A 24,341-nucleotide genomic window follows, 5' to 3' on the forward strand; every position below is an offset into this window, starting at 1 on the left:
TAAAAAACAAACAAAAAAATACAGGAATGGCAATGAAAGGCATGAAAGATTGTCAAGCAGATGTATGTACAATTAAGAGTAGAACCATAGGATTTGCAGAATATAAAAGTATCTTGTTACAAGTTAAGCAGTGAGAGCAAGGGTCGTCGCTAAAGGGTGCTACTGCCGGACATGGTCTTGGGAAGTCAGCCACGCTTTGGCTTTGCTCTAGACATGGGAGGGTTCAGCTCTCATAGGGTTAGGAAGTGAGTTCCATAATTTTGCAGCAAGGACCGGGAAGCTGGTCCCACCTGCTCTTTGTAGCTTGAAGAGAGGTATGGAGAGAGAATTGGCTTGGGAGGATCTGAGCGGTCTGTTGGACGTGAGCAGAGCAAATCTGCAAGCCAGGAGTTTGGGTGCTTGGTTGGCAAGGTATGTGCGAGTCAGGGCAAGTGTTTTAAGTTAAACTCTTTGTGATACTGATAGCCAGTGAAGGCTCTGCCTGGTGTCAGAGATGTGATTGTTCCTAGGGATGTTGAACGCGGCTCTAATGGCGTTTTGGATAATTTGTAGTTTGTTTAGATTACATTGGTTTGTGCCTAGATGGAGGGTGTTGCAATAATCAATTTTGGACATGATCAAGGTCATAGCTAATGTAGTGCAATTGGCTGGTGTGAGGAAGGGTCGGCAGGCTGTGATGAGCTTACAGGTGTAGGCTCCGGCAGAGGGTACGGCGTTGGTTTGTCTGGCGAGGGATAGTATGGAATCCAGATATATCCCAAGTGTTTTGGTGACATTCGGGACTTTAATGATGTTGCCATCAATGAGGAATGCATTGAAGGAGGGGTCTAATTTCTTAAGTCTCTGATGGGAACCCAGGATAAGAAGCTCTGTCTTATCATTAAGACAGAGTTCATGTTAAGCCATCCAAGCTTGGATAACTTGTTAGATAGTGTTTACGGCTAGTGAGTCGGCTGTGTGGTCACCGGTGATGGGGATGAGTATCTGGGTGTCATCAGCGTAGTTCGTGTAGGCGACACCCAGATAGTCCAAAATGTTGAATAGTGGTTTTCTAAACACATTGTAAATAGAGGGGGAAACGCACAATCCTTGTGGTACCCCACAAGGGACTAGTGAGACAGAGCAACAGAGGGGGAGCAGACCCTCATGGATCTATTGTTCAGGAATGACCAGATCTCAGACAAAGCCACTGCTTGGAAGTGGGCAGCTGATTTGAGGTGTCGACCGAGGATTTGGTGGTTCACCAAGTCGAAAGCTGCTGATAAATTTAAGAGTAGGAGAGTCAGCTTGTCTTTGTCTTTTAGGTCTTCAATCTGGGTTTTGAGATCAATAAAGGCAGTTTCTGTACCGTGATGGAAGCCTGATTGTCTAAGACCTAAAAGTTTGTTATTTTCCAGATATTCTTGGATCTGTAGATAGGCTGCTCGGTCCAAGTAATGGGTGCTGGGTATACATCACCCTGCCAATTGGAAGGTTTGAGATTGTTGATGTGTTCAACTTGAATAACAGAGAGGGTGAAAGGTTTATGCGTGAGAGTGTTAGGATTAGAATTATCGTGCTGGGGCTTATACTGCAAGTCGATCTGGAGGGAGATTTTTTTGTCATTAATTTTGGTTTGGAGTGTAGCTATTTTTCCAAGTAGGGCCTCCTGAATGGTGGTGCACCAGGTGCTATCGTTAATGCACGTGTCGGGTGAAGTGACCAGGGATTCTAATTCTTTTAGAATCTTAAATAACTGTTAGATTTGGCTTGTAGGATTCGCTTGTTATAGGGGTCTCTCTTTTTTAGCCTGGAAGACGGCATCTTTATAATTGAGGGTGGTTAGAGTAAGACTAGCTTTGTTGAACTCTGAGGAATTGCTTCACCAGCGAGCTTCAGGTTCTGTTTTTCTTTGCGGAGAACTCTCAACTGAGGTGTAAACCAAGAGTTGAGGTGAGCACGAGGTTTAGGTTTCCTAGATTTAAAAGGAGCAATGAGGTCGAGAGCTTTCAGCATGGTCTGATTGAAAGTGTCTATCAAGACATACGGATCAGTGCAAGAGGCAGCGTGTTCATTGAGAGTAGGGAGGCCAAGTGGGAACAGCTTTTCACAAGTTATATCTCTCTTATTTGTTTTGTTTGTTTGTTTTATTTGTTTATTTATTTCTATAGCGCTCCGGACCCAGGAGTATAGGGGCGCTTAGTACAAGTTTACAAGGCACGGTACAGGGTAATAAACAGTGAAGCTAGAACAATTTAAATAGCAATTATATACAGGCAGTGAGGGTGAAAGCACCCAATAGTAACATAAGTGAGGAATAAACAGTCAATACATTATATAGCTAGGTCTGACTTCAACGTTGGCTATTTGTCAGAAGCCACCCAATGACCAGTTTCCTGAATGACTGGAAGGAGTTGGATGCTTTTATGCTCAGTGGCAAGGAGTTCCAGAGTTGGGGGCCGAGGACAGTAAAGCTCGAGCCTCTGGCTCTTTTGGAGTTATATCTAGGCACTGTAAGGCATAAGGTGTTGGAGGATCTCGTGGTTCTAACGGACGGTTTCATGGTGAGTTTGTTGGTCAGGTATGGGGGTGCTAGATTGTTGAGAGATTTATACGTCAGGCAAAGTGTTTTTAGGTCGATTTTATGTTGGATGGTGAGCCATCTGCATGTAGTTCTGGTGGCCGAGATGTGCTCACGTCTGGGGATATTTAGCGCTGCCCGAAGTGCATTGTTTTGAAGGACTTGGAGCTTGTTAATTGACGCTTGATTGGCACCTAGGTAGAGACTATTACAATAGTCTAGTTTCGATTGTATAAGGGCTCTGGATAGTATGAGGCAACTGTTAGGGGAGAGAAATGGTCTATAGGCTCTAATGAGTTTTCCGGTATATGCCGTGGCTGAGGCGGTAGCATTGATTTGTTTGGTGAAGTTAACGTTGGCATCAAAATAGAAGCCAAGTGTTTTCACATTTTTGGCGACCGGGATGATATTGCCATCGATTATGATGAGTAGTTAGGACTTAATTTTTGTAGGTTATTCAGTGAGCCAACAATGAGCAGTTCGGTCTTCTCGTCATTGAGGCAGAGGCCATGTGTGGCCATCCATGCCTGAATGACGGAGAAGATTTTATTGATCCTGGCTACATCAGTATCGTAGTTGCCCGAGATAGTGAGGAGTACCTGGGTGTCATCCGCGTAATTTGTGTAGATGACACCCAGGCGGTCCAGTTTATCGAAGAGGGGCTTTGTAAAGATATTGTAAAGAGTGGGTGAGACACATGATCCTTGTGGGACACCAAAAGGTTTAGGAATAGGGTCTGCTGCTGCCTCCATAGAGAAGACCCTCAAGGTTCTGTTGGCTAGGAAGGACTGTATCCACGAGACAGCAGAAGGGGAGAAGTGGGCGGCAGAGGAGAGGTGGTTACAGAGTATTTTATGGTCAACCAGGTCGAAGGCCGCTGAGAGATCTAATAGGAGTAGGATGGCAGCCTTGCCCTTATCTTTGATTTTGTCACTGACTTTTAAAGGTCAACAAGGGCAGTTTCTGTTCCATGCTGAGGCCGGAAGCCAGACTGACGCAATCCAAGTAATTGGTTAGACTCTAGGTAATGCTGAATTTGCAGCATCTGGTGCGCATTGCGGGCCCAATGTCCTGCAAGTCACTGGTATGCTAAAGGTAACTATGTGGTGATCGGTCCAGGGACACGGTTGGTTAGACTCAATATTGGTTTTGCAATTTAAGTCTGCTAACCAGTCAAGAGTTCTACCTTTAATGTGTGTTGGATCGTTGATGTGTTGTGTGAAGCCTAAGTTCGATAGTACATTAGAGATTTCGAATGTAGTGGCATAATTAGGATCTTGGTAGCCAAGGTTAAAGTCTCCTAATACGATGATTTGGGATTTAGTTTTGGCGTTATTGGTAAGGATGTGGGATAAATCTTCAGCAAAGGTGGAGATGGGGCATGGAGGCCGGTGTATTGCGATAGTTTGGTTGGGTGATGTGGCTAGTTTCACTGAAAGTAACTCTGTAGATGGAGCCTGAAGTGTAGTGGAGATGCAAAGGCGAATAGTATTTTTGTGTATGAATGCAATACCACCTCCTTTAGTTTGGCTGGTTTTGCGATCGCTCCTGATGCTGGTATATCCTGTGGGAATGGCCAGTGATAAAAGTGGCCCGGAGGCAGCATGGAGCCATAATTCTGTAATGGCAATAAAGTCAAGGTCAAGAGTTGTAATCGGGTCTGCCATATCAAGCGCGTGAGCTGTAAGGGACCTGGCATTAATCAGCGCCCCCTTGAATATGTTTTCCTGTGGGGAAGGAGTGCTAGTATTAAGTGTGGAATTTTTGGTTGTAAAGGGTGGTGGCGTGGTGCAGACTCTTCGAGGCTGTACTACAGGATTAAAATGCAATGTAGTGTTATTAAGGCGGTGCATTCCATGTCTAAATCTAGAGCCAAGTCTGAGGTTCCTTGTAACCTCAGACTTGGTACTAGGGTCAGAACACAGAGGCATTGGGGCACCGACATACTTTAGCTAGCCCCCAACAAAGGCAACCAAGAAAGTCTCCTGACTGAGCCTGATCGAGACGTCGTGCGTCTGCCAGGACCCCTGCCCGCCTCACCTACGAATTCCCATGAACTTTCCTCCACCAACTCTCTGGAACATTTCCCTGCTGCCACCTGCATGGCTTGCACTGCTGACAACTGCGTAACATTCACGGTACGACCGCTTTACCTACTACGGTAATACACTATTTCTCCATGTTGTACTAAGCCACACTTGCCGCAGCATAACAAGGTCTACTTTGTATTCCTCCCGCTGCATGCTGCAAGTGTGTGTGCATCAACTCACTGGCTACACAACGTAGCGGTTGATCTCCATGATATGTATTAACCGCTCCTACTGCATACTATTACAGTCTCTCAAGATCATTACGGAGCCTTAGCAATATATGCCCCTCATGTTTGCTTTTCTCCTAGTGTTTTTACCACCACCAGCAGCCCCTCTAAGTATAACTGTTGTAACCAAACTATATATCAGTAGCGCCTCCAACTCCTTTGGTTACGCCCGTTAGCACTGCCGTTTCTACTGGCTACCCAACCTTCATATAGCAGCCCTAATCTGTTACAGCTCTGCCAGGACCAACTGCCAACAATTCCAAATGTGCATGCCCTACGCAATAACACCTCTCTATTGTAGCTACCTTGGTTCTAATTGCCAGTAATGCCGATTTTGTTTGCCATTTGCCAATAATGCTGATCGTGCTCGCTACACAAAACAGCCTCACTCTGCTAGACCTCTTCTAGTTCCTTTTTTCAACTTGTTTTTATTAAATAAATTTCATTTAAACAGGTCACAAAACAAAAACTCCCCCAGATTCCAGGATTCCACTGCTGGCCTTTTCCCTCTCTGCTCAATCTGGCCACCATGAGTGTCAGTTTATACGTTCTTGGTTAGATTTGCTCTTGGCGGCCTCTGCTTGACTTCCTTTTCATAGCTCAGAGTCTTCTTGGGGGGTCGATGATTCCCAATAATGGCACAGTTTTAGGGCACCATGCTATACGCGCACCCTCCTTTAGGTATGCTAGAAGGGCAGCCCAATCGGTTGCAAATTGCATGTGTTGACTTTGTAGTGAGTATGTGAGCCATTCCATGACGACCATCGACCAGATTTTTGCGTCCCACTCGTGTTCCTGAGGAGGTGCCTTCATTTTCCACCTACGCCCCAGCACCATTGCCGCAGACATTGTTATGACATACAGCTTGCGGCCAGCTTTCGAGGGAATGTTAAGCAGGGTTTGGTTCAGACCTATCATATTGAGCCCCCTGTTTCCACATCCCCTAGTTCAGAGGACTTGTTCTATAGCCTGTTGAATGTAGCCCCAAAACGTGTCCAATTTCGGACATTCCCAACATACGTGAGCCCATGTACCCATTCCCCCACACTCCCTCCAGCAAAAATGGGTGGTCTGAGTAAACATCTTTTTCAGCTTGACCGGGATTAGATGCCATTTGGAACATTAGCTTTAGCCAGGTCTCTCAGATCTGGAGGGACTTCGTTAACTTCGGTATCTGAGCCCATAAATAGTGCCACTCCCGCTCATCAATTGCTATACCTGTGTCTGTTTCCCATTTCTTCATATACGATCTGTTCGGCTGGGTTTCCCCTCCTTGATGTATTTATATATTTCGGCCATCAGACCCTTATCCTCTGCATGCGTGTATTTTTCAAATGGGGTTAGGGGGCATGAGCCTGCCAGTTTCATTGCTGAGTGGGATAGCCAATGCCTCAGCTGTATGTATCCGTATCCGTGTCCCTCCTCCAAGCCAAATTTTGATTTGCATTGTTCAAAGTTTTTGACTTTGCATCCATCATGTCTCGTACCATCTGGCAGCCAACTAGGTACCAGTCATCAAATGCTACAGTTTTGCAGCCTGGGGTGAATTGTGGATTTTCAAATAAGGGAGTCAAGGGGGAGGGCAAGGAGGTGAGATGGGCCAGTGAGACTGCCATGTCCCATGCTTCCCCTGTAGCTGAGGTTATTTTACTGATGATGTACATTTGGGGTGGCCTATCTGTCCTCTGTTTCCATAACACTCCCCCTAAATGCCCAGCTACAACCGCCCTGCCCATAGGCCTCCATGGTTTATCCCGGTCATCCCTCTGCCAATACCTGACAACCCGTATTTGAGCTGCCAGGTAATATGCCCTGAAGTCTGGCTCTCCCATGCCGCCTCTGGAGGTAGGTGTTCTCAGGAGGACTGCTACTATTCTGGGGTGCTTAAAATTCCAGACGAAGCGCGTTGTGGCCTTCTGTAGAGCTTTGAAGAAGGGGCGAGGGACCTCTATCGGGAAGGCAGCGAAGAGGTACAGTAGCTGTGGTAAGACCACCATCTTTAGGAAGTTGATCCGCCCCACCCAGGAGATGTATAGAGGTCCCTAGTCAATCAACTTCGATTTAAGCTTCTCGAGTAGGGGTGGGTAGTTTCCCTGATAATACTCCTTTGGTTTGGTTTTGGTAAGGAGTGCCTCCCCCCCCATCCCAAAGTACTTTATGCCTTTGCTTGCCCACCCAAAGGTATATGTCCCTTTGATATGTTGCTCTGTGGTCGTTTGCAGGTTAAGGGTCTCTGACTTAGCGTTTACTTTCAGACCGGCTACTCATCCAAATCTATCTAGTTCCTTGCATGCCGCTAGTAAGGATACCTCGGGGTTGGTCAGTGTAAGCACCATGTTGTCTGCAAAGGCAGCCACTTTATGAAGGCGTCCCACAAATGGTATACCTCTTATGTTCCCAGCCATTCTTATCGCCTCCAGGAACGGCTCCAGATGGAGTGCATAGAGCAGTGGGGATAGTGGGCAGCCCCTGTTTTGTGCCCCTCACAGGAGCAGATATTTGACTGTTGATAGCCAGGCAGAGGGTCGGGGTTCGATAGCTGGCACCCAGCCGGGCGATATATTTGGGTCCGAAACCCATCTTAGCCATTGTAGCGAGGAGGAATCCCCACTCCACTCGAAGGCCTTTTTGGCATCAATTGCTAGGAGGAAGGCAGGGATCCCCTTCAACTGTGTTTTCTCGATTAGGTGGGTCACTCTCCTGACATTGTCTGCCGTCTGCCGGCCTTTAATGAAGCCCGCCTGATCAGATACCATTAATGTAGGTATGAATGGGTCTATCCTAGTCACCAAAATCTTAGTATGGATCTTAGCGTCTACATTTATAAGCGCTATTAGGCGGTAGGAGCCACACTCCTCCGGGTCTTTGCCCTTCTTTCATATGAGGATGACTTTAGCCTCGTCCATAGACCTGGGTAGGTTTCTGGAGGAGCCAATGTGATTAAATAATTTGGTAAGGTAGGGGGGGGGAATCAGGAGTTCTTTATGACGCTTATAAAATTCGACCGTATAACCGCCTGGGCCAGGAGACTTGTTCAGAGAGAGGGAAGTAATTGCCTTCCTAACTTCGTCCGTTGCCATTTCCTCTTCTAATTGTTCCCGCTCCCCTTGTGATATGGCCTGGAGGAACAGTTCATTTAGGTAAGCCTTCTGTGCGATAGGGTCTGGGTTATTTGAAGAGTAAAGAGCGGTATAGTATCGGTGAAATTCTCTTTCTATCTCTGGATTGCTAGTGTGTGCCATGCCTACCTCCCTAATAGTTTTGTCCCTCTCCTCCTTCCTCAGTAGTCTAGCTAGGAGGCGGTCGGATTTGTTCGCTTTGACGTAGTACTTTCGGCGTAGGCGCAGAAGATTTCGTTCTGCCGCCCTGGCCTTTATAACAGTCAGCTGACCTCTCACCATTCGGACCTCCCTTGCTATAGCCGGCGTATTTTTCATGGCCATTTGCGCCATCGCCTCTGAGTCTTTTCCCCAGTTCTACCTCTAGCCTTAGTTCCCTTTCTCTTCTCGCCTTTATTGCAATAATTTTCCCTCTCATCGTGGGTTTTAGGGTGTCTCACCATATTTGAGGGGAGGTATAGCCCTCGGGATTGTTCTCCGCGAAGTCCTCAAGTTCCTGCTCCAATTCCTTTGTTAAGATTGTGTCTTTGAAAAGCGGAGATGGATACCGCCATATCCACAGACCCGGCAGACCATGTGGTCTAGTTATCGTGAGGGCGATGGGAGCGTGGTCTGAGATTGCAATGGGCCCCAGTGGTGTTCCCCAGCAGTGAGGTGGACACCCATGTATAATCAATTTGCGAGTGGGTCTTATGTAAATATGAATAAAATGTGTATTCTTTCTCACTCCCCTGGGTCTCCCTCCAAGCGTCCACCAAGGCCAGCTCCTGGATTTTCTTCTTTAGGCCACCGGAGGGTCCTCCCTGCAGTCCCCACACTGCTCTACATCTGTCCCTGGAAGGGTCCCATGCGAGGTTAAAATCTCCCCTTATGATGTGTCCCCTGGAGATTTTGCCTAGCCTAGTTAGGGCCTTCTGAATGAAGGCATCCTGGCCTGAGTTGGGCGCATATAGTGTCGCTATCGTATACATTTCCCCTCTGCCCTCCATCACCACCGCCAGGTGCCCACCCTGATCATCTTTTTGTGATGCCTTGATTGCCAAGACTAATCCATCCCTCAGCGCTAGTACCACTTCCTCCTTGTCAGCTGACTGTGTGTCGTGGATCAGTGTGGAGTAACCCCAGACCTTAACCCTATGCCTATCTTGAGTCTATATGTGGGTCTCCTGTAGAGTGACTATGCATGTTTTTTCTTTTCGTATGAACAACTCTACCTTTTTCCTTTTGATCAGTGAGTTTAGCCTATTTACATTTAGGGAAAATATCTTAAACTGACTATCTTATCTATTGGTGTGGTGTGAGGTGTAATCTGTCCATTTTAGTGCTGTTTGCGCTTAGGGATCCCATTATTGCAGATGAAGTGTTCACCTCTGGGGGCCTCTGCCAACTTGCGTTCACCTGGAAGTCTGCCCCGCCCTGTGCCCCCCCCCCTCATCCCTCCCCCACGTTGCCACCGCCCCACTGTTCTGGTTCCTCCCTGGGTGGGCTCAGCTGGTGATCTGCCGCCCCCCCCCCTCCGTCATTCCCTGTGGACAAGAGTTGTGCCCTATAAAATGCCCAGGTCTTGTCAACGCAGGATTTCCCAATCCCATCCCGAGAACCCTCCCATCTCCGCGACAGGTATGCGAGTTTGCTTTTATACCCCTACCTCGGTACCTTGGCTACAAGTAGCAATTGCTCTCCCCGGCCTCACTGTAGCGGCTTCACTATGACTTCGGGGAGCCAGTGTTGGCTGAGCTTTTGGCAGATCCGTTTTGACCGAGTGACTTTTTCCCTGGGGATTACGGTCTGTCTTCCGTGAATCATCCTTCCTTGGTCATTTAGGCCACTTGCAGGGTTTGTGCCTATCGCGCCGGGCAGGAGGGCCTGTGGGGCGCGTTGGTGATTGCTCCTCGATTCCCAGCAGATCCAAGCCTTGGTCGCATGTATCTTGTGTTGCCTTCCCTGCCAGGAGACGGTTAAGCCAAATGTGTGAATCCACCTGTACTCGATTTGTTTCTCACGTAGGTATTTCAAAACCGGGCCCATCCGCCTCCTTTTATTCAGGGTCGTTTGCAACAGATCTTGATATCGAGCTATCTCAGAGCCATTATATGATATATGGCCTGCCTTTCTTGCCATCTTCAGGATCTTTTCTTTCGCAGCATAGCTGTGGAATGCCACTACAACGTCTCAGGGCCTACCTCCTGGTTCTGCTCGGGGCGGTCCCACTCTGTGGATTCTGTCAAATTGGAGGTCTAGACCAGAGTCCGCGTCTAGGAGGTCCATAAAGACCGTTGTGAGGGCTTGGGCGAGATCTTGGGCCTGAATAGACTCTGGTAACGCTTTGACACAAATATTGATTCTTCTTGAGCGATTCTCTAATTCTTCGATCTGCAGTTCCAGGTTTTGAGTGGCCTGTGCTAGGGTTTAAGGTCTCCACTGGTACTATATGATTCTATAACTGTTCTCTCCTCTGTGGCCCATTTGCCTGCAGCCTTACCCTGGTGTTGCGCCGAGTGGGCCACCCGTGCCACAGGTACTCCGGTGGTGCTGCAGTGTTGTGTCTCCTCCCCACGTTCCAGGTCCAGCTGGTGGCACAGGCCGATCCTGGGGTATTTTCTTCTTGCCCAGTTTCTGGTAGCCTTTGGGGTACTCCCCGATCCAGGGAGTTGATGGTCGGGGGCGTAGAGGTCCCCCTGTACATTGTTCCCGGGCCTTCTCAAAGGGCCCTTTGCTAGTGTTGACGCCCAATGCCACCCGGGCCCTGGTTCTCCGATGCCTCTCTCAGCGTCTCCGGGGGTTGAGCGCTGAGCCTCAGTGGGACAGGGGCCGGGCTATGGCAGGAGTTGGTGGGATTCGGCGGTGCTGAGCCCTGGGTTCCTCCGGGCCCTCCTGCCAGCGGGGCCTTTACAAGACTGCGCTCCTCCAAATACCTCATCCTGCAGAGTCGCTGCTGGGTCCGGATGTGGATTCAATTATTTTGAAGGGGGTCAGCGTTGTGCAGGCAGCCGGAACCAACTTTAGTGGCGTGGGTCTGGTCCGTCAATGTTTGCATCGGGGGTTTGTGGGCCCCCTCCTCGCCCGGGGCGGCGGTCCTCTGAGCCCCTGGAGGTGCTTTCCTCCCAACCCCTGTGCCAGCTGGAATGGGTGTGGAGCCAGCAAAACAAGTGGGGGTAGTGCAAGCTAATCAACGCTCCAAGTGTCTCCAGCCCGCCGGTATCGTGCTGGATGCTCCGGATGGGCCGTTCTGCTGCGTAGTCCCTGCTAAAGCCCCCGGTGGGTCGCCTCAGGACCAGGCGCCCGTCGGACACTGCATCTGCCAAATCAGCGTGCCGAGGAGGGCAAGGTGCTGCTTTATATCCGCTTCTTCCACCGAGGGGGTCTGAGCGGGAGCTTGGGAGCCGCAGTGTTTATCAATTGGCAGCCATCTTGGAAGTCCTCTTCTAGTTCCTTTGACAGTAATATTGAATCTGTTTGCCATTTGCTGTAGCCTTATTTTGCCAGAGCTCTGCTAGTCCACTTGCCAGTAATGCTAAACTTGCTTGTCACACGCAATAGCCCTATTTTTGCTTGAATGCTGCTAGGCCACCTGCCAATGTCAAATGTGTTTGTTACATGCAGCAGCCCTATTCTCTTGTAGTAAGCCAGACAAACTGTGCTATCAGCTTACTTCCAAGGCCCCCCACGTCCTAATACTACAAAATAGACTACAGACACACCCTTAGTGCAATCAGGTTACCACTGTTATGGTTGGTAATGAGGAAATGCAGTCATGATTGAACCACCTTGTAAAATTGCACTTTACCCTCGTAGTGGCATAACTTAAATAGGCTATTAGCCCGAAGGCTTACTGAACCTAGTCATGTTCCAACTTTGGTTAACCTTTATTAGCACTCTTTCCAACCTAGTTCTGCTTACTCCAAAGACAATGGAAGTCCCTGCCTATAGCAATATTGCACCAGGGCTATCCAACTATCCATATTGGCATACCCTCTACCCAGAAACCAAGCGAAGCCACCCTTTGTCTATGGCCATAAAGCTGCCATGCTCAGACATTAGGCCAACTACCTTCCTACCAGACTTTGACCAACACGTTACCAAAACCACAATTGTGACTGTACTTGGACTGACTAAAGAGCAAGTACTAACGTCCGAGCAATGGATACAACTCTATGCCCTCAATCCTACACCTAATATTACTTGCCCTATGGCAATCAGAATTTCAAGACTTGGTCACAGGCTGCCCAAAGGAGGCCACTCAGACTATTAATCAGCCCTGTCCCACCCCCCTTATCAGAAATAGTCAGGGAAAAGGCCAGCACCGCTAACAACTCACCCCCCTACTGAACGGTCCTGATATTAACATTAAGAATTCCAAACTGACCCTAGGAAATAACACCACCTCCATCAAAGGAGGCCTCATCAACGCCAGGTCACTAACAGTCCATGCACTCAATATCAATGACCTTATTCTACCTAACAAACTTGACATCCTAGCTGTTACAGAGATATGGCTCCAACCAACATCTGGTCCACTGCTCTCGCGAGCTATCCCAGACCATTATTCTATCATCAGGCAAGACAGAACTTCAGCTAAAGGTGGCAGCGTTGCGGTCATCCCTAAAACATTATTAGGTCTTAGACTGGCCCCCATCCAAATTCTACCATCTGGAGAACTCCTCTAAATCAAACTGCCCCTATCGCCAATTCAAACTATAACAGCGCACCTAATCTACAGACCCCCCCCCCTCGCACAATCTCCTCCTTTGAGGAAAACAAATCGTTACTCCTTACAAAAAACTCTAAACCTGGCTCACAAATCCTACTCCAGATTTGAGAACTGCTAGCTCAGGAGATGGCAGCATAGAGGCTGTGCTCCGGTGCCCTGATTGAAACTATACCTTCTGCCAATATGATTGATCTGAAACCAACTGAAACTACCCAACCAGTACAGAGACAAAAGGGAACAGATGAAACAGTCAAGAGATGACAAACTTTTGGATCTTCTTACCAAAGTAACATTTGACATTGCTGAGATTAAAGCAAAAATGATCAATGCTGAAGAGAGGTATTCAGATCTCACTGCTAAGGTCTCTGCAATTGAGGATCATCATCTAACAGCCACTAATAAACAGGCTGTGAAATTACATAAGATCAGAGATCTGGAAGTGCAAAATTGAAAGCTGCTGTTTAAACTGTCGGAACAAGAACATTTCTCAAGGAGAAAACATCAGGATAGCTGGTTTTCCAGAAATTGTGGAACTTGGGAACCCTATGCTCTTTTTGGAGAAAGCTTTAGTTTCTATTTTGAAGTTGAATCCGGATACTCCCTTGGAGATGGAAAAGGCTCATAGATCCCTGGGCCAGAAACCGACTATGGGTCAAAGGCCAAGGCATTTCATAGAGAAATTCCTGAGATTCCCCACAAGAGAACTGATCTTGAAATAATCACGTGAATTGGGTGATTTAGCATAGGCTGGAAACAAAATTATGATTTTTGGAGATTTAAGTAAAGATGTCTTGGATAAAAGGAGGATGCTCAATGCTGCAAAGGAAAAAACCAAACAAAGGAAATTACAATACTATATGGTATATCCGGCAATTTTAAGGGTAGTGGTTGATGGTCAGACCCACTTTTTCCTCAGATCACTAAGGAGCAGATGCCTTTATAACTGATTTATCGGATTTGGAGACTTCACCTATGGATACTGTCTCTGGGCCCCAGAAAAATGCACCTTTAAAGAAGAAAAAATGATTTGACAAAAATGGATGGCCCATTATTTTTATTTATTTCATTCCTACTATTTTTAAATGTAATGGATGTATCACTTCAGAGCGGAATTCGTTCTTTTCCTGCAACGGGCGCTAGAATGCACAAAGATTGTAAAATGCTTTGGGGCCGTAGGGCTGCTTAGAGGCAGGCAGCGCATTGAGGTAAAGTGTGACGAGGAGAAAGATGCTCTGTCATGTGACTTGGGTACTCGAACGTGAAGCAAGTGAGGCTACGCGATTAGTTGTATTGGAACTTACAAAGTGGGTGCAGCGCGCTGCCAGGATGTATGCAGAGTGTTACGAACTCACGTTTAGGTAACGATTTAATTGTATGAAGAAGTGTTTGTTTATGGAATCCCCATGGAGATGGACTGTGCCTGTGGTGGGTCAGGAGGTAGGAAATGGATGGGTATTTTCATTGTGTCAGAGCTGTATTCTGTATTACAGTCGTGGATCTGCAGATAAATGGCAACAGTCAGTTCTGCTACTGCTGAAAACAAGTAGAGCTTTTACGCACAGTGCAATTATTGTAGCTGGAGACCCTCATGAGACAGTATTTTTTTTTTGAAACATTTATTTTCCAAAATTACTGAAAAGAGAACAGACAAATAACAAAAGCATAGCATACAAAATCAATAGAAATGAACACCCAACTATAACCCTCCACCCCCCCAAGCCACATTTCATTCAAATATCAGGCCTAATACAATAAAAGAAATGTACCCCAAATCTTGTTGAATAATGCACTTTTCTTTTCCCTGAGATACAAAACTCTTTCAATATCCGCCAAAATATGCATCTCATCAATCCACATTTCAATGGTAACGGGAGTTGAGGTCTTCCAATGTCTCAATATCAATTTCTTTCCCACCATTGCACCCCGAAAGATCCACTTTCTCTGGGAAGTACTCAAGTCCTCCAGATCATCAGTGCTTCCCAGCACAATGGTTTTAAAATCCATGTGAATTCCCTCATCGAGAACCTTCTCACAAATCTGTTCAAATTCGCACCACATACCCCTCTCGCCCTTGAACATTCCCACAGCATATGTTCAAAGGTGCCCACCTCATGAACACATGCAAAGGGGAATGAGCGATGATTCTGACTGTTGGGCATCATTCTCTCAGGCGTCCAATACGTTCTATGCAAAATTTTGATCTGATGCAATCTCTCAACCAGACTCAGAGAACACAATTTCACATTCTCACAAATCCGAGACCAATGATCCTCCTCAATGTCCTCACCAATCCTCCGGTTCCAATCCAGTCTCACAGCATCATTCATCTTAAGGTTAGACACAATTTGTCTATAAACATAGCTGACCAGGCCACAACCACTCATCCCTGGTTTCAATCCAAGCAAATCCAAATTGATCACCTCCTCCAGATTTACATCAGCCAACGCTCTCCTGATCTTCCGATAATCCGCCAGACAAAAAGTAGGGATATCAAATTTCAATCTGACCTCCCTAGCAGACAACCAAGCCATTCCATTTAAAAGATCCCCAATCCACTGCACCCCAGCAAGGAACCAATCATGCCAGAACAAAACTTTCCCTTCATGAGTAAAAATCGGATTCAGCCATAGTGAAGCACTCTGGTCTCTCAATGCATTGAAACCAGATATTCATTCAAGGCCAACCAGGAATTCCATAAACTCCTCGTCAACGGACTCTCCAACCTCTGTCTGCATGGCTGGCTCGTCAGCAGAGCCCTAGGTGACAAAGGACTCACATGACTGGACTCTGCACCAAACCAATCTCCACCATCTGACTTAAGACAGGCAAATAATGTACGGGACATGAAAGCCAGATGATAAACCCTGAAGTCTGGCACTCCCAACCCTTCTTTTGAGAAGGGCAACTGTAATTTACTAATCCTCAGGCGCAGAGGTTTGTGATCCCACAAGAAACCCTGCATGAGTCTATCCAAATCCCGCCAATATTTTCTCTCAATTTCCAACGGGACCATACTCAGATCAGAGTTCACTCTGGGAGTTGACACCATTTTCAAAGCATTCACCTTCCCCCAAAGGGAAAGATGCAGCAAGGACCATCTATCCAGATACGATTTGAAATTCGCACACACCACATTCATGTTCACTCTCACAAAAACAGTCACCTCAGATAAAATCCAAACCCCCAAGTACATCAATTTCTCAGTGCACCATTTGAAGCCTAACCAAATGTTTGTCACATAATGGGGCAATGGGCAAAACCTCTGATTTCGCCCAATTGATCTTGTATCCAGAACACCGATGAGACCTCCAGAATATTCATTAGTACAGGCAATGATTCAGCAAGATTACTAAGGACCAATAGCAAGTGATAGGCATACAGCCACATTTTTTGTTCCAAACACCAATAATCAATAACTTGCAGGCCATTTTCAACTCTCAGCATAATGGCCAAAGGTTCAATACTAAGCACAAATAAGAGGTGACAACAGGCAACCTTGTTGCGTGCCACGTTTCAATACAAAAGATAGAGACCTCAGGCCATTAGTTTTAACATCCGCCGTGGGCTTGGTATATAGCAGTCTAATCCAGGAACGAAAATGATTACCAAAACCCATCTTTTCCAGAACATTAAACATAAATTGCCAGTTGACTATCGGATGCCTTTTCGGCATCCAATGAGAGAACATTGGAGTCTTCCGACAACTCGGACGCTCTAGTGATGGTGTACAGTAGATTCCTCATATTGCTGGACGTTGTCCTGCCCTTAATAAAACTAGACTGATTTTGATCAATCAACCTCGGTAAAAGATTTTCCAGCCTTAACGCCAAAACCTTAGCTAAGATCTTATTGTCTACATTAATTAAACTAATAGGCCTGTAACTGGACGCCAACGTTTCATCCCTGTCCTTTAGAAAGACTGAAATTGTGGCATGCCTAGTCGTATCTGGCAGTAATACCCCAGCTTTAGAAGTCCTATACATATCCGTTAACAACAACAATGCAGATTCAGGTAACCACCTATAAAACTCCACTGGCAGCTCATCCGGGGCCTGGAGACCTGCCAATATTTAATTTCTACATTGCATTGTTGACCTCATCTACAGTGATAGGTTCTTCCAACAAAGGCGAATCACCATCAGAAATTTCTGGGATCGGAATCTTCCCCAAAAAATCTCCATTATCCGCATCAATGTACGTTTCATTTTTATATAAATTCATATACAACTTCTGAAACACCCCATTTATCTTCACCGGATCAAAAGTAGTTAATCCATCAGAGTCTGTAATCGATGAGATAGAGCGCTCCGACACTCTCTCTCTCATTCTGTAAGGTAACCAACGATCACACCTCTCACCTCGTTCAAAATAAGTGCACTTTTGCTGGAAATACCTTCTCTCCACTCTGTCAGAAATCAATGCAGTCAAATCCCTTTTCAACCGGTTTAACTCCGGAAGTAAAAACAACTGTGAAGGATCCACCATCAATTTCCGTGACAAATCATTTATTTTACTCTCTAATTCCAACTTCCAATTGTCCCATTTCTTTTTCAAGCCTCTCGCCAAATTAATAAACATACCTCGAACAGTACATTTAAATGCCTCCCAAACCATGCCCAACTCAACTTCCCCATTACAATTTTCCTCCACAAAATAATCTATTTCTGTAGAAAGTTTGGCCATCTCATCAACATTATCCAACAACAAAGGATTTAGTCTCCATGTAAATTGTCTTTCCACAGTAAAATCCCATTTCAAATCAAGAACCACATGTGCGTGATCAGTCAGCACAATATTACCAATACCACTCGCCTTATAACTAACATAATTCCTGACATCAACACCATATCAATTCATAAATAAGTTGCATGCGCTCCAGAATAGAAACTGTATTCCCTCACCAACGGATTGTCCATCCTCCAGCTGTCCTGCAGATCGTGTTCCTCCATTAAATCCATTAGAGCCCGAGATTGCAAATCAGTCCTCCTACAGAATCTATTGATACTCCTATCAAGAGAAGTGTCAATGACCGTGTTAAAATCTCCCCCCAGAACAATGTTACTAGACTCCGGATTCTGAAGTGATTGCGCAACCTCCCTGAAAAAAGAAAAATCATCCAAAGTTGGCGCATAGATATTATAGAATGTAACCACCTTGCCCTGAATGTTCACCAAGATAGCAACCATCCTTCCACCCTTATCACATATTGTCCTAAGAACCTTAATCGGGACATGCTTTCTTATCAAAATCCCCACACCCCTAGACCTCAAATCATAAGAAGACCCGTATACTCTCCCAACCCATACCTTCCTCAAACCATCCAAATCATCCTTAAGATGATGAGTTTCTTGAAGGAAATAAATATCTCCCTTCAAATCAGATAGGACAACACTTTCCTTTTCTTCCGCACATTGTTCAGTCCATTCAAATTCCACGAGATAACCCTTAATTGATCCCCCCCCATCTTCCAATCCCGAGAGTCCACCCCCCCTCATGAGACAGTATAACAGTTATGAGGCACACACCACGTATCTTGGTTAGTAAATATGCAAATGACGCTGATGCTTGGTCACTGCCATGCAACTCCTGCCTACAGCTTGCCATTTAGAACAGCGCCAGCGCTGCATCGGAGGTGTGAACTCATGAATCGCCAAGCCCCTTACAAAAGACTGGAAACAGGCTGCAAGGATTACATTAGAAATACAACATTGTTATTTTCGATGCACCATAGGAAGCTATGAATACACTCATCGGCTATAGTAATGGTTGGGAAGAATGCTCTTATCAGTCAGTGATTTCGTTAGTAATAACTGCACAGCAAGGTCCAGGGGGCGCTTTACTGACCACTTTTATTGATGCTCCCACACAATAGAAGCATTTTCAAATGTATGGCAGGGAAATAATAGATGACTGAGTTTAAAGTCAGAGGAGGCCAGTGGCAGTCATGAACTCTTCTTTCTTCACTTACACAGTAACAAGAAACAAATCTCGGCTGCTCTGAGATAACCACCAATCTCACCTACACACTTGAAATGAGCTGCACAACGCTGCTAGATTTCGAGGAGGAGGAGACATTGCAGATGCAGAAGCCTATTACACGCTGCCTTGTTTGTAGACATTTTATTCTCAATCGCAACATACTTTAATATCTCAGGTGCAGGCTGGTCTGGGGTCCATTTGGAGAATACAGATTACAGAGAGGGATCTGTATGATGAGGAACAATGTGACAACATACCCCCTAATTTGAGATTTGAGGCAGTGGCCTTACTGATATGCATGGAGGAGCGGAAAGATTCTATTTAGGAACTGAACACAATTTATGTAAGAAAATGCTTCACATTAATCGACATGACTGAGTATCCTGTTAACGTAATTGAATTATTTATTGATGAGGGTGTTTCAATTAGAGTTAGATTGGGTTTAGACGGAGTAGGTGGGTCAAGGCTTGATTTGGAAAGATACAGGCTGACTTGTTCATGGATTGGTGGACGAATCTGTTGTGATTTGGAAGGAGTTTACTGTTGGGGCGTTTATTTAATATATACCAGATATGTGCATTCCTTGAAATATTTAAATAATGATTTGCTTGTTTGTGTGTTATCTTTTCTGTTTACAGCGATCACGTGACCTTGTGGGGCATCTATGAAATTCTGCTGTGATATGTTTGATTCTAAGAGGCGCTCCCTTTTTGAATACTCTGGGCTTCTGAATGTGTGTGGCATTTTTGCTAACATATGTGCATTCCATAATTAGAAGACACTTAATTTGTCTTAGAGCCCAAACACCCTTATCGTCTCAGTGAGAGAAATGCACGTCTTAGGTCCCATTGTTCCACCCATAATGTTGTATGTTATGTTATTGCAATATGCTTGGTGGAATGATGTTGGTGTTTTAATGGTTTTAAAAGATCTGGAGAGTTAAGATTATGATCACTGTGCCTGTAATGGTATGGTTATTCTCAACTGTTGTTGCATGTACATGACTCTACTTAAGATATTGTGGATTCACGTCCAGGTTTTATTTTGAGGCCTAGCAGGGATATATCTAGTCAGTTTAGGTTGCAAGTATTCAGCCTCTGTATAGATATTATTTCAAGGCATAATTTACTTTAGTGAGTAGTTCGATATGCCTTGAGAATTATTATGTGGAATGCTGTATAGGGTATAGATGATGTCTCAAGATGGGTATGGGTGGGGTCGGATGGCACTGGGCAGCATAAATAATGTCCTTCTTATATTCATATGGTAGAGCGCATGTGCACCTGGTGGTGGAACTATTGGGGGGTGGTGATTAATTTGACTGATTGATCCACATAGGCTAGCAGGGTTGGGAAGGGATAGGTTCACCTTAAAGTTATATGGGGGTTCTATAATCTGTTGATACATTAGCAAGCATTGGTGATGTGGTGTCAATACATAGAGGGTGGCAGGGAGGAGTGATGGGTGCAATGATGGTGTAAATGCTGGTATGAGAGACTGGGTATGGATTCAGGGGCCAATTGTATGAATGATGGGGAGTTGGATTGTTTCAAGGTTGCAATTATTTCATGCAGCAGGGGAACCGGTTTGAAACCTGAATATGCTGCGGGGTTAGGAGGTCATATACATTTGAGATTGATTCATTTGTGCATACTCATTGTTATTACCAGCTCTCAGGAGGCTATAGGATGAGGGTGTTATTGGAATAATAATTGACCTGCGGGTTTGGGTATGTCAAATGTGAGACTTCATGATATTACATTGGGTTATGGAAAATGTTGCTCATTGGGCTGGAGTGGGGGAACATTACAATTATTTACTTTACTGCAATGGGCAAGAATCTTCTGTTTAAATAGTCGCGTGTGTTAAATTGATTTGGATGTGGTAAGATTGTGTTGTGGACGGGGGAATGATAGGGAGGGAATATGTATAGTGGGCTTTGGGATAATGAGCAAGATATTTTAGGATAGAGTCAGATTAATAGATAAGGAGATAACGTAGGTAGGGTTATAGAACAAATTGAATTTTTGTTTTTTGGGGTTTTGAAAATAAGAAGGATTGTATTGATGTGAATGTATATATGACTGGGCATAGGACTCTAGGGTTACAGTTTAGAGGTAGTGTTTAGTACTTTTGGACATTATGGTTTGGTCCTGGTTAATGGACAATTTTCATTAAAATGGTTTGTTGATGTTATATGTTGTATGTCTGTATTTAGTGTGTCTTATATGTGGGTGGGTGGGTGTCTTTAATGTTCCACACAATTACTACTTTGAATCTCTAACGTCAAGCTGTCGGGAGGTTACATATGCAAATCTTGGCATTCTAATGGATGATATGGATGGTCCATACTCAGTTTAGTTCTTTCTTTTTATTGATCTAGATGGGGTCCTTGAAGTTTGTGACATGGAATGTTAAAGGGTTGAATTGCCCCAAGAAGGGGAAAAATATAAGGATTAGGTTGCAACGTGAAAAAGCTGATGTAATTTGTTTACAGGAAACGCACTTGACAGTGCATCCAGATCATTTTTATGGTGCCTCTAAATCCATGAAAGTTCGATTAAATTGTTATTTAGGGAGTTCGAAAGGAGTAGGCTTACTAATTAGGAAAAGATTGGGTATGGTGGTAGAGAATATACTTCTGGATAATGATAGTCGGTATATTTTAGCTGATGTTAAATATGAAGGGAGAGTAATGATGTTGGGTTCGGTGTATAGTCCATGCTCTCGTGGTGTTCGTTTCTTTAGGGAATTGATAGATTCTCTGAAAAATATGTAAGGTGACTGCATTATCATTGGAGGTGAATTTAACTGTGTTCTAGATGCCACTCTAGATAGATAATCTGCATGTAGGTTTATTGGCCATAGGCTGAGTTGTGCCTTTCGTGATTTTATTGACACCTTCGCCTTAGTGGACAGTTGGAGGTCACTACATCCTGCAGAAAAGGGGTTCTCCTTCTATTCTCCGGTCCATCATTTCTATTCAAGATTGGACTATATATTGGTTTCAGATAGATTGGTAGATGAAATCTCTGACGTGTAAATTGGGGGGCGGTGTCTTTCTGACCATTAGTTGGTAAAACTGAATATGAGTCGGAGTTTGCTCAGACCTGCTGGTGTCAAATGGAGGCTTAAAACATTCATACTGCAAGAGGAGAAAATATTTGAGGCTATTCGTGCCTCCATTATAGATTTCTTAGAGAACAATATGGATTCAGCGGACTGTTTGGTGGTGTGGGATGCTTTCAAATCAACTATTCGAGGAGAATTAATTAATTGGACGGCTAGAGTTGGGAAGGGAGGGTGAGATGAGAGTTAAATGTCTGGAATTAGAACTTAAAGGTATTACAGCAGAAGTATGCTTTATCTGGTAAAAGGGCGGATAGAATGAAGATGGAATGTATAAACAATACGCTGGGTAAAACAATGGATGAACAGGCGGAGAAAGGTTTATATTTTATGAAGCAGAAGTTTTGGGCGGAGGGTGACAGGGGAGAATGGCTACTAGCTAGAAAACTGAAGTCTGTCGGAGAGATTGTTTATACAGACGATTGAGGATGCAGTGGGGGGTGAAGGTCAAAAGTGATATCTGTGAATGTTTCAGGTCTTTTTATGCTTCCCTTTATTCGGATGCGTTGCAAGTTGAGGAAGATAAACTTGCTGAGTGTTTTGCCAAGATAGATAGTCACTACTTATCAGAGAAAGGTAGGGAGACACTTGATGCTCAGATCTCTGAAATGGAAGCAGGGGTAGCTATCCGTCAACTCAATATGGGTAAGTCTCCTGGTTCAGACGGGTTATCCGTTTAGTTTTATAAATCTTTTAGTTCGGCTTTGGTGCCCAAACTGTGTGTATTATTTAACCAATTCCTTTCGGATGGCGTATTATGTCCTTCAATGCAGGAGGCAATTATTACTCTGATTCCCAAGCAGGGGAAAGATTCTTCCAAATATGCCAATTACCGGCCTATCTCTTTGTTGAACGTGGATGTAAAAATATTTGCGAAGGTCATGGCTACTAGTTATAAAAATACATAGGAGAATTGATAGGTTGTTCACAAGTGGGGTTTATGGATAACAGGTACGGCAATGCCAATATTAGGACATATTGAATATAATAGATTTTTCTCACACTAACACTATTTTTTTTAAGCTGAGAAAGCGTCTGACTGTGTGAATTGGTCATTTTCTAAATTATACATTACTTCAGATGGGCTTTGGTCCGCAATTCTTGAATGCCATAGGTGCTCTGGAACACAATATTTCAGCTAAAATATGGGTTAATGACACTTTGTTTCAGGCTTTTCGGTTGTTTAAGGGTACTAGACAGGGTTGTCCGCTTTCAACCTTCTTATTCAACATAGTTCGTTGTTGGCATATCTTAGACAGGAACAGAATATTTGTGGCTGGAAGATTAAGGATGGAGAGGTGAAAGTATTGGCATATGCGGATTTCCTGACTGTGGTTTTAACAAATCCGGATGGGGGTGGGGCTCTACTAAGAAATATGATTCAGGAAGTGGGGGAAATTGTGGAAAAACTGGTTTTCCCGCTTAAATTAAACCCACTAAATTGGAGATTATTGGATTGGAATAGTCAGGGGGCTGATGTTTCGGTGAAATATTTAGGTATTTATCTAGTGCGTGACATTAGGAGAATGGTGGAATACAATGTGGACAAGCTGAAAGTAGTACTGATAAAAGATATGCAGCGGTGGGATTTATTGACTGAGTATATGAGCGAAGGTTAATGCCATAAAAATGATGTTACTGCCAAAGGTCTTATATTATATTCAATTTCTTTTTCTTAAGTTTACTGAGTATTGACAGGCTTTTTATGGATTTTTTGTGGGGAAAGGGCAATAGGCCGGGAATTCCTCGTTTTATGATGATATGTGGAGTCAAGGATGGGGGTTTTGTCTATCCGGTGTTGGAGAATTATTATAAGGGATTCTTACTAAAAAAGGCTTCTTTTATTTTAGGGAAAGAAGGGGCTCGAATCCTTATTGGCTTTTGATGGAGAGAGAGAAATTGCATACCTTTTCCTTAGATTGTCTTTATTCTTATGGGAGGCTACCTAATTCTGGGTCAAGATTGGAAACCTTGGTGGCCTCGAAATCTGCTTTGGTTTTGTGGATTCAAGGGTGTGGACAGTCGTTCTTTTATGATTTGGCATCTATTTGGCTGAATCCGGGTTTGCAGATTGAGCATAAAATGCTTAATTGGAGGGCTTGGGCCAATAGGGGCATTTGGAGGGAGGGCAGGATGTTTTCATTTGAGGATTTAGCTAATCGCTATGGATGGAGTAATAGGGAGATGGAGAGGTATAGGCTTTTGGAACAATTATTGGCAGAGAGACTACAGATGTTGAGTGGATCATTGATTTGTGGACCTCAAATTTGTGAATTATTTACTACTCCTCCAGGTTCGGTCTCTACGTATATAAAATTGATGCCTCTGCAGGAATGTATGGGGAGTTCTTGGGATAAATTATGAATGGAGTGGGTGTCGGAATTGGGAACTGAGCTGTCTGAGGAATTGTGGGATAACTTTTGGAAGGGGACGGTGAGAGCCAAGGTAGATCTGAACCGGAGATATTCATCAACACATTTTAGGACGTATTTATTGAGCGCCTGTGAGGATGAGTGGGATGGGATT

The 24,341-nt window shown here is 44.7% G+C and overlaps 1 protein-coding gene across 1 annotated transcript in view; it reads right to left on the minus strand.

Annotated features, from left to right (window-relative positions):
* CDK8 (cyclin dependent kinase 8) overlaps nt 1–24,341 on the minus strand; it is a 679,675-nt gene that overhangs the window by 378,887 nt on the left and 276,447 nt on the right. The gene's annotated exons all lie outside the window — the stretch shown is intronic.

Source organism: Ambystoma mexicanum, chromosome 7q (genome assembly GCF_040938575.1).
Source record: "Ambystoma mexicanum isolate Mex_15411 chromosome 7q, UKY_AmexF1_1, whole genome shotgun sequence".
Lineage (NCBI taxonomy): Eukaryota > Metazoa > Chordata > Amphibia > Caudata > Ambystomatidae > Ambystoma > Ambystoma mexicanum.